This window comes from Schistocerca americana, chromosome 1 (assembly GCF_021461395.2).
Source record: "Schistocerca americana isolate TAMUIC-IGC-003095 chromosome 1, iqSchAmer2.1, whole genome shotgun sequence".
NCBI lineage: Eukaryota > Metazoa > Arthropoda > Insecta > Orthoptera > Acrididae > Schistocerca > Schistocerca americana.
Genome location: NC_060119.1, coordinates 320,282,093 through 320,294,304, shown reverse-complemented (window position 1 = coordinate 320,294,304; position 12,212 = coordinate 320,282,093). Strand labels below are relative to the sequence as shown.

Sequence of the window (12,212 nt, the reverse complement as noted above, 5' to 3'; positions counted from 1 at the left end):
AGGGCCATTTGATTTGTATTCTCAGCATGGCGAGAATACAACGGGAGCGTCTCCATCACCACTTGCAGCGTGTGCTTTTAGTCTGCTGTCGATTCCTGGATGGTTGTCGAAGAAAATTAAAAGAAAACAGCCTGTCACAATCTCCGAATTTTTTGCCAAGCAAAGCTTGCTTGTCAAATTAAGATCCTAAAAGAGGAAGATGAAAAGCCGAGGAAGCACACTAAGGTCCGCCAGACGTATTCCGGATTGACAAAACCACCTTGCACTGCGCTTCCAATATTCGACATCACAGAAAGGGACGGTATTCGTTGTGCAGCCAGTTTCTTAATTAAGTTGATAAAGACGAGGATATTACAGAAATCAGAGCCGGCCGGAGTGACCGTGCGGTTCTAGGCGCTACAGTCTGGAGCCGGGCGACCGCTACGGTCGCAGGTTCGAATCCTGCCTCGGGCATGGATGTGTGTGATGTCCTCAGGTTAGTTAGGTTTAATTAGTTCTAAGTTCTAGGCGACTGATGATCTCAGAAGTTAAGTCGCATAGTGCTCAGAGCCATTTGAACCATTTGAACAGAAATCAGACATATTCACGAGACCTGTAAGTCCAAAGTAAGAAAAACACTTGTAACAAACATAACAACCACAATAAACGTGTTAATTATAGACTCAGCTACTAATTAAGGGATAGGCGATATTTGAAGTATCTATTTAAATACTAGTGTTACACATTCGTACTCTTTATGCAAATAATACGTTGCATGCAGGGCCTCTTTAAATTTGTGTAGGAGAAGATTCACCAACAGAAAAGCTAGCTTTCAGCATTCACCTCGTTTTGGGAGCAATGGGAAATCTTCAGCTATTAACACAATACTTTTCTTCTTGCGTTTAAAATTTTAGTAATTTAAAAAAAAAAACAGTACCATTCCTGCCATTTCATTATGATAGCCAGCCTTAGAGTTCCGTCTCGCAACCTATTACGAACAGACTGCTGGCTAGGGTGGGGTGTTATTACCGCGCCTGCAGACATTGCGCTCCTCAGCAACGTCCCACCAGTTCGTTGCGGCAGCTGTGACTCTGCAACAGCTCCAGCCGGGCCGGTTCTAATTCGCAGGTGGTACGAATTCGTTCTTCCGGTAACAGTTAACAGGGTCAGAGTGCAGAGCTTTTCCCCTTCGCAAACAGTTCCACAGCAACAACGCAGAATCTTCATTATTTGGATTTGCAGCTCTTTGTGTTTACCGTGTTTGCAGTTACAATTGTAGGATGTGGGGTCCGCCAGTTACGCAAAACACCGTTTTTTCCAAGTACCCAAACATGTTTCAGCACCGCTGTGCCATAATCAGTGGGTTTCCGTTTTACTTAATCTGTAATGTGAACATTTTTACTAAATGATTACAAACTTATGTGGATATTTAGTTCAAACAATAATTCGTTTCTTGTTGTTAATACCTTTACACTAGGTGTGCATGATTTTTCAGGACCACTTGTGTATTACATATTACAGGTAACTTGTCATCTGCAACCAAACGATGTTGATCAGAAATTTTGTTGGGAGTTTTACAAATGTTGACCCAAATATCTGCGGAAAAAATTAATATTTGGGTCAACATTTGTAAAACTCTAATTTCTCTCTCTCTCTCAAACCTCACCCTATGGGGAGAGAGGGACAGTTTTAGTTTTAACGAATCAAAATTAACGAAGGAAACAAGTATTTTTTATTTATCCGTAACTATTTTCCACGCAAAAATGAGAACATGGATTTTCTTGAATTACAGCGCCAACTGCCAAGTATCTAAACAAATGTTTAAGACAAAATGTACGTAGCTTTTTAATGTAGAATCCGATTCTGCAATAAAAAATGGAGGTTCCCATTTGAAATTTCAGAATTTCCACCCGTCGCACCCCCGGGGGGCTGGGGTGGCGGACTAATTTTAGCACCAGCAGATGTCCCCCTCGAATATAATCAACTTTGGATTCCACACATTTTTTCGTGTGAAGCTTATTTTTCGAGTTATTCTGGTTTGTCAACTTAAAATTTACACCTTGTATACTACATGAAAGTGTAGTATGGAAATTTCACATTGAAATGTGTGCGCAGTTTCGTGCAGTTGTAAAAAAAAAAAAAAAAAAAAAAAAAAAAAAAAGGAACGAAATAAGTGGAAATCTACTTATTTATGACAATAGTTTTCTGTAAGACACGAGACTTCTTAGATCGCACAGCGCGATATTTGTCATCAAACTTTGTTTCAAAGCCTGTATGAGAACCTGTTACGAAATGCGCTGTCACGGTTACGTATCTATCATTATTTTTTGACGTCCATGTGTCTTTGGCCAAGCAGTAATAATGAGTTCTCGTACAGTATTTATTCACTTTTTACACTCTCGTTTCGTGTTTTGCAGGTTTCAGTGTTGTTCACGTTCTACGTGCAACCTATTAAATAAATAATAGGTTTTGGGAATCAGTTATCTGGTTCAAATTGGCAGCATAATCAGTAATCCCAATTTAAACGAAAATCATGGAATATGAACGACCCAAAAAGAGTCGACCCAAACTTGTTATTAGTAAGGTAGGAATCAAGATCACAGAGAAGGATCTTTTACCATATATCCATGAATAAAAATTGACGATATTCGTAAGGGCAAATTGCAAACAAAAGAACACCAAGTTGAGATTCATAGGGAATCTACGGGAAACCACTAAGTCGCGGACGTACCGCTTGAAATAAGAAAACGTAGCTTAAGTAACAACAGGCTATATGTAGGTTACAGAACACTTGTCATCAAAGATTATTTATAAATGACGAAGTCTATTAAAGCATAGTTTACCTGTAACCAAGAGTATGAACACCACCAATTTGGGTCATGCCGCAAAGCAACGCAGTGAAGTGAAATCTATTTGTACCCAACTTTGGGATGACAGCTATGAACTAACTATTCCAGCAGGATCTTCCTCTTGTGTTTACACTCAGCAAACGTCTGGTGAAAAATTATTCTGCTCATGGTATGAAGTTTGAGACGTTCAAACTTCTAATGCAAAGATAAATTCTATGCACTGACTATGGCCGCTAATAAATCCCGCAGCATATCTCTGACAAACTCTTGCCTAAACACAAATCCCCTGCAAAACGAACACTTGATTTAGTATGGCTCACAAAACTGCTAATTCGGTACAGTGTCACGATTCTGGCCTTGTGACATGGCCAGGTATCGTGAAGGAAGATGTTAAGGGGCTCCGGAACGCCCTATACTTGCAATGTTAAAATAACGCTTATAAATTACATCTTTCCTCACAAAGTATTTGAGGTAGGAAGTTGAACTTTTTACAGATTATTTATTGGAATATGGGCTACAACTTAACACAGGGATTTTACAAAATTTTAGTTCAGTTATTAAAGATGATTTTTTTTCAATTGTAATGAAAATTCACAACATTTTTTTGCAATTTTTTATTTATATATTCAAAAATATACAGTTTTTGGAAAAAGGCTGTGTTAAATTATGCAGAAGGTACTGTGTAACATTTACTGAAAGTTTGAAACAAATATGTTTGGAAGATCCTTAGAACACATGTAATTAGTATGAGAAAATAAAAATTTGGGAATCGAGCGACAAAGATTGGATTAACTTTTTAGTGCATTCCAGGTCCATAGGATGGATTATCTTCATCCTCTGCAAACTACTCCTCCAGCTTCCTCTTGTTCCTCCTCCTGTTTACTCTTGCTTGTATTTCTAGACTCTTTACAGCCCTGTCTGCAGCCCGAAGGCGTTCCTTGTCTAAAGCAAGCATCGCTCGTTGTTGTGTTCGTAGATTTTGCTACCATTTTCTTCAGTTGCAGTTACTGCAACACTGTTCCAAAAGGTGGTCATGTATGAACACTTATCACATTTCAGTTGTATTTCACTAGCAAGTCCTACGTGCTTTATTATGGAGAGTTCCAGACCAACTTCACTACAATGAATACATCTTACACAGTTTGAAAAAATTCCTTTGAGAACCGACATATCAAATATTTCATTCACATCCGATTCGCCCATAAAACATTCATAGTTTTCACTCATTGAACCAAGCTTCTTCTGTGAAGTATTTTCTTTCCCACTTTGACTGCTATGGGCAGGTGTACTTGAGAGGTTAGGTTCACTCACTTGGTTATCGTCTTTATTGTTTACAGTAATAACACATACCTTTGGCTTTCCAACATTTCTCCTTTTCTTAAAAGCCTTCAGAGGATTTCTAATAACTTTACTTTTACTCATTATTATACTTCAACAAAACAGAGACTCAAGAAACAGAATTAATTACGAATATTTTCGAGATAACGACAGAGTAAATAAACATGAAACAATCGACAACAGCGATATATATTGAACCATCACAGGTTAGCCACAACACATACTTTATCTCACATCACTAAAATGTACCTGATGAACACGGACGTTAATAATAACACCATTTGACAGCAGTTTAAAAGCGCCACAGTGGGTCACGCCCATGTAGAACACATTTCAAAAAAAAATTAAAAATAGTTTTAGTCTTCGGAATTGAATAAATTATATATCTATTAAAAGGTAATAGTCTGCAGGTTCAGAAAACGCAAAAAAGTAAAAATTGAACTTTTCATGATTTTGAGCCTTTCCGGAGCCCCTTAACGGGGACTACGTCAAGCATAAAGAGAAGCAGGTGGTCCGTAGCCGCTACGGTGCCATCGACTACGATCACAGGTCCCATGGAAACCCAGGCACAATACTGTCCATAACAACTCTGGCGCATTGCACCTTTGCGAGGACGGCAGCGTATCAGCACGCGTTCATCAACTTGGTTTGATAAGAAACGTGATTTATTAGGTGACACGTTTCCATCGATCCACGATCCAGTCTCGAATTTATCGTGGAATGAACATGGCAACATAAAGGGGTCGCCTGGTGCGGGGCCCCATGTTCGACGGTGTGCGCTGAACGATGTGCTCCGGAACACTTGTGTCAACAACGGCATTATACTCTGTTGCCAGACCTGCCATGGATCGATGCCTATCCTGCTTAACAGAGTTGGCAAGCCTCCGACCTCTAAGTTCTGTGAGGAGGCGTGGAAGTCCAGCACCTTGTCGCCTACTCGTTCTTTCACCATTCTTCAATCACTTTCTGTTGACGCCCGCGACAGTCGTACGCGAACAGCCGACCAGCTTCGCTCGTTTGCGGGCACCGGGCTATAACGATCTGCCGTTTGTCAAAGTCGCTTATGTCAGTAGGTTTCTCCACTTGCGGTCCTTATCACAGACAGAATTATTCCCCACTCGTCCCTGTTCGGCTAACATTCTTTCGTTGCCGCCTCGCGTGCCCCCAACGCCATCAGGCGGCGTTCAGTCTCGCGGTGAACAGTGGTGAAAATGTTTTGGTTCATCAGCGTTTGTGGATCTCAGACTTATGCAGGCATTACAGTCTAGAAATGAAGACGCCACTGTTGGGAAACGTTTAGAAAAACCAGGTTACGAGCTCCTCTGACGTGCATCTAAACTCAGAAAAATATCCGCAAATGTCGTAACACCCTAAATTATAACTCGCATACATGTCTGCCAGACGTCTACCCAGGAAAACTAACAGATGGAGTCGACCTTAAGGGAATCTGAGGGTTTCGAGGGGATCCGACAGCTCTCCAGAATCGAAGAGGTCGCAGTATTAAAAGGGCATTTGGACACAAGATACAAAATGTACCGGGTGATCAAAAAGTCAGTACAAATTTGAAAACTGAATAAATCACGGAATAATGTAGATAGAGAGGTAAAAACTGACACACATGCTTGGAATGACAAGGGGTTTTATTAGAACCAAAAAAAAAATACAAACGTTCAAAAAATGTCCGAGAGATGGCGCTCATCTGATCAGAATAGCAATAATTAGCATAACAAAGTAAGACAAAGCAAAGATGATGTTCTTTACAGGAAATGCTCAATATGTCCACCATCATTCCTTAACAATAGCTGTTGTCGAGGAATAATGTGAACAGCACTGTAAAGCATGTCCGGAGTTATGGTGAGGCATTGGCGTCGGAAGTTGTCTTTCAGCATCCCTAGAGATGTCGATCGATCACGATACACTTGCGACTTCAGGTAATCCGAAAGCCAATAATCGCACGGACTGAGTGAGGTCTGGGGACCTGGGAGGCCAAGCATGACGAAAGTGGCGGCTGAGCACACGATCATCACCAAATGACGCGCGCAATAGATCTTTCACGGGTCTAGCAATATGGGGTGTTTTTTTGGTTCTAATAAAACCCCATGTCAACCCAAGCATATGTGTGAATTTTTACCTCTCTATCTACATTATTCCGTGGTTTATTAAGTTTTCAAATTTATACTGACTTTTTGATCACCCGGTATATTCCAGGGCAGATGATATCACCTATCCCGCTCCGGAGACGGTGTACAGAATTTAGCTGAAGCCTATGAAACTCCCTGCCAGTAAAATTGAGATGATGGATCTATTTGTTTCGGTACATGAACATTTTGGCACTGAAATCATTTACAGCAAATTTGAGACTAAGTATGGCAGAACGGCTTTTAGCCCACAAGAATCATGCTGTTTAACGTGAAAATGTCTCGTATATTAAAACAGCTGAAAAGGATACACATACCACTACTCAGCCCTAAGCGCAGCATACTGATTATGTGTGAAGTCAGGTAGTTCGATGAGGAGATGGGATTCGACGTAATGTCTTTACAGGAGCCATATACCAAGCAAGGCAACATCCAACTCTATAAGAAACTGCACAAGTCATCACTACAGGGAAACCTCCAGTGTCAAAGATAATAGTTCATAATAAAGCCCTGAGGGCTGTGAGAATAACACAGGTCTGTGCTGATTCTGATTATGCTCTTGTGGTAGAATTAAGCCTTCCTTTCGTCACATGCCTTTTTTGTAAATAAAGTACTTTCAGGTCAACGATGAATCAGTATTAATTTAAGAAATCTAAGGCGTATCTGCGAAGCTCTACACGAAATGTATGTCATCGTGATGCTGCATGCCAATGACTAATCAGTCTTACGGAACAGCAGCGCGCCAGATGCTTTTGGCCTTGAACGGTTTCACTCGCAATATTTGCCAGATAAATCGCCGACGTTTGGTACACGGGCTGGGGTATCGTTAAATATTGACGTTACCACCACGAACAGCCGTATCTCATATAGAAAACGAAATGAGAAACAACTTATTAGGTAGGCTAACACATTTTATTGTGCTTGTTGCATGGATGGGCAATAGCAGCAGTGCGTTTCCCAGAGGCCATATCAGAAACGTTCGAAAATGAGACAAATAGACAAATCTCAGTCATGGGTATTCTCTCTCATGTGTTCTGTTCAGTGTTATCTTAGAGAAGGTAATTAGGCAAAGCAGAGAACAGGAGAGGCCTGGAATAAAGGTGGATGGTAATCTGAACTGTCTCGCATAAGCATACTGCAAATCCACGATAGTGATTATATTCCCAACCTCTCGAAACTAACTGCAGGCTGGTCACTCCTTTACGACCTACCCTTTAAACTTCAATTGTGAGCAAAGTTAAGTGGATAAAGCGAAATTACGGCCCTCGGCATAGACCTTAAAGTAGGGAATTAGCATAAATCTGAATGTGATTTACGCCATCTGACTGGACTAATGTACTTGCATTTAATATAATATGATCGAAAGTGACTTCCTGATCACTGATTAATTGCATCTAGCTTGATGTAATGAAGGTACCAAATAGATTAGTTAAATACTCAGATTTATTCACAAACCCATCCGTTAACGACATATAAATTCAACTATGAGAAACGTGACAATCCTGTTTCCAAACTCAGATGTACTTTTAAGTGGACAGCAGCGTTCCTTATTTATCTATGAATTTACTACTTGCTCACTTGAGAATTTACTCTCAAATAAAACACAACGATAATTCCACTCTATACAACCCAGCAAAATCCTGACAGAAACAGTGACTGGAAGTAGATGACTACCCCCAAAAGTCACTACTCTGCCGGTTCTGAGAATTATGCCCACCGTTAGTATGGCGTTGTTGCACCGTCGTCGACGCCGCAGCAGTGCTGGCCCTTCGTGAAGAAAACGGTGTCCGCGCTCTGTTGCAGCAGCGCGAAGATGTTTCAACCCCAACTGTGGTGCAACGCCAAGACGATCCACCATCTATAGCCACCATCCATGCATTCGACCCGGGCACCTCCGCGACCATAGCGCAAAAGAATGCGGACGCCTCCGTGACCAAACGCCTTCTCTCAAGGTGCTCACTTATGCCCTCCTAATTCCTTCTCAGAAAAACGGTGCTAGCTGCCAATTGCAAAATTAAGAAGTACTGCTGCCCAATCGTGAGTATTCCCTCAAAGTAGAAAATCTCACCAAAATAGTGCGTCACCTTCAGACGCCAATCGCTATAAAAACATCTTCCCTACTATCAAAAAACAATGACTTCAGAGTCGCGCTCTTGACGTCACACGTTATTACGCCAACCACACGCTCTCCCACATATGCCGTTAGCCTCGCTCCTCAGGGCTCGAGAAATAAAGCAGAATCCGTACGAGACTAGACTTTGTACTTTGTCTCTTTTAGACCACGCTTTCTACAACCGGCAGATGGCTGTCTCCAAAGGAGGTCATCAAAACACAGAAATGTACCCCCGTCTCCGCACTTGACACCGCACTGCTCACCGACCGGACATTAGCCTGTGCAGTGGTATAGGTGGACAGCAGCTGACCGCCCCACAGAATGGGCGTTCCGTCTTCTGTTGTAAGAATTCGCCACCCAGATGCCCAGTCCTTGCCCCCAGACGGTCCTGTTAGGAAGCTACGTTCCCTGATCGCCATATCAAACGAACATGCTGTTTATTAGCATGCGCGCCAGAAACTTCCACAATCCAATGAGCCCACCAAGATGTTAATAAAGGAAAGAAATGACAATTGCATAGAACATCGTACTCCCAGTCAGTGTGAATCCATCTCATCAATAAAGGATCTCGTACCGATTTATCCTGTTTTCGGTCTCTGAATTACAAAATCATTCTCTAATTTTGATGAGAAAGGCATGTAAATTATCTGCTGCGTTTCAAGATGATATAGTACTGCTAAGTGAATCAAACCATGAATTGAAACGGATGTACAAGAAAATGGACGACTGTTCACGGAAGGGTGGGCTAAAAGTTAATAAGTCAAATCGGAGTTCATGCAGTAATGAAGAACACAAGAGCAGGAAGAATTTCTTGAGGTAGATGGCGCGAGGTTTAAGAGAGTTCACCAGTTCAAATACTTGGGATCTTGGATTACTAGTGGGAACAGCATAGAAATGGACATCAAGAAAGGATAGCAGTGGGAATGAAATGTATGTATTCCCTAATGGAGAACTTCAGTTCAAAATCAAGATCAGAAAACACTAAGATGAGAATCTATCACACAGAGATACACCCAGCAGTCATGTACGGTTCAGAAACGTGGAGCATGACCAAACGAGAAAAGGGAAAACTATTAACTTTTGAATGAAGAGCAATAAGGAAAATATGGGGACTGATCTTAGATAAAGAAGAATGGAAGAGGAGGAAGAACGAGGAAATCTACCTCTTGATGCTTCTACAAAATCTGGAGAGTAAAGAATCCAGTGGGCGGGCCTGTAGTCCGTGTGCTAGAACAAACACAGATGAGGAAGGCACTTGAGGGGAAGCCAATCACCAGACGCCGGCTTGAAAACACCTGGAGGAACAGAGCACAAAACAGAAAGGAATGGAAGTAGTTTGTTCAAGGAGCACATGATCTGTAGAGTTTGAGATCGCTGGATACGTTTGTATGTGTTGCATTTGATACGAAGTGCAACCTAGGTGGAATATTGAATTAAAACTGCAAAAGACGTGCCGGACGAAACAGCCTGTATCAGATATGTCTGTTTATCTGAGATAATGACTGCTGCGTTGGAGATAAGTACAGGTGTAGCTCCCGTCTTGAACAGTCAGCGCCGGCTTTTCCACATGACAAGCTGTGTGTAGATAGGTAAGCAGCAAGCGTGCCTCACAGCTGCTCGCATTTCAACTGCGAAACTGTTACTTTGTTATTTTTGCGTTGCTAACTAGTTTCTTATAGGGATATGTAAATTTTTAAGACATTTATTGATACATTTAGTACTCGTATTCACATTTTATTATCTACTGTAATATACTGCACCATAGTTGACTCCATCGCTGCACGGGAATTAATGTTTACAAAAGAAACAACTCATAAAGAGGCCTCTAATAACACTTGTAAGTTTCTTTGAGGACAAACCTTCATTTTTAATCGTACCATGAAAGTTTTTCTGTACCCATCGTCCTAATACTGGTTCCGCAACCACAGTACTTCTCGATATACTCGTATGTAACAATTTGCTTTGTCGAAATATATAGAGGTTAGAACAGATATATTTTTGACTATTATTCGGCTTTACCTGAACAGAAACAGATGTATTTTCTGTAGCAATGTCGTTAGAGAGTGTTACTCAGTGCTAACAAGGGTCGGAAAATAAATCGGTCTTTCGCTTCTTAATGACGAAAACAAGTTTTAAGTCTAGAACCATTTGCAGAAATCTCAAAAACCATCACATTTGGATTTGCATAAATCACTTCCCGATGTCCCGAAGTCTCTAAATGTAGTATGCTGGCGAAATATCACCGCAGAAACACAAGAAAACACACAACAAAATGGTTCAAATGGCTCTAAGCACCATGGGACTTAACATCTGAGGTCATCAGTCCCCTACTTCAACCTAACTAACCTAAGGACATCACACACACCCATGCCCCAGGCAGGATTCGAACCTGCGACCGTAGTAGCAGCGCGGTTCCGGACTGAATCGCCTAGAAGAGCTCGGCCACAGCGGCCGGCAAAACACAACACAGCAGTAATATCGGAATGCTACCATCACTTGAATGATTGTCGTACAGTGATTCAGTGCTTCTGAGGTATCGCTGCAGTACTCTAAACTTAGTGAGTCTTGATGTACACCCTTGATGAATGCTATGTATAATGATTCCTCACACAGGAAAATCGAATTTCAGCGATGTAGTGCCACTAATACTGTAGCTTGAGCAATGGAATTAGTTTCTAAACAGGAAGAACGTCCCGAAACAGCAGCTTAATCTCAACATCTTTTACCACATCTTTCAACTTTACAAGTGCGTTTTGATATCAGTGTTTGTCATATTAATTCGAAATCAGTATTAACTGAAAAAAGAAAAAGAACTATTCGCAATAGATATCGTGTGCTTCATAAAATCTCCTAGATTACTTCTTATGTATCTGATGTTGGTATGGCATTTTTTCATAATAGGTTAGTAAATAGTTCAAGTGGTTCAAATGGCTCTGAGCACTATGGGACTTAACTTCTGAGGTCATCAGTCCCCTAGAGCTTAGAACTACTTAAACCTAACTAACCTAAGGACACCACACACATCCATGCCCGAGGCAGGATTCGAACCTGCGATCGTAGCGGTCGCGCGGTTCCAGACTGAAGCGCCTAGAACCGCTCGGTCACTAGGGCCGGCTAGTAAATAGTATAATTTGCTGTAAGTAAACTGTGAATATAATAGTGTGTGTGATTGACTTAGCTCGAGAAATTACTACAACTGTAGGGAACAAATAATCAAAATGGCTTATGTCCATATTTTAGTTTATTGTTTTTAAACTAGGTACAATTGCATTGTAACAAGAACTTAACTGACATTTATTGACATAAGGTTATTTTATTTACAATTCCTGTCCCGCTGGGTATTTGAAGTTTTATTTTCTAGTTTCGGCTCAAGACTATACAAACGACAGCAACGTAACGATTTTATGGCCTTGAGAAATGTCATAATATCCTCGGAATAAAGAATTGGTGTGGCTTCCTTTGGAAAAGGATGCCAAGACGTAGTCAGTCCTCTTCGTGTCCTAATGAGCTAACATTACACTGTATGTGGCGATTGTTAAACGCTAGTCCATACGACGTTTCTGAGGAGCTTGGTGTAGGAGCAGGGGGACACAGTGTCTCAAAGGAAGACTTAATGTTGTGCGGGAGTGATGCATGTGATATCCGTGGAAAATAAGGAAGCTGAATTTGAAGTCAAAGTGAGGTTGAGACAGGTGGTACTGTTTGGCGAAGGAACAGTTACTGCCACGTGAATAAAGTATTACAAAGGCGAAATAGATCATGGAGCGGCGATAGGAGTGAAAAGAGAGATTAACG

General features: G+C 41.2%; 1 protein-coding gene across 1 annotated transcript in view; it reads left to right on the top strand.

The window, feature by feature from the left end:
* The window catches only part of LOC124598550 (juvenile hormone epoxide hydrolase 1-like), a 48,108-nt gene that overhangs the window by 567 nt on the left and 35,329 nt on the right, over nt 1–12,212 (top strand). The window lies entirely within an intron of this gene.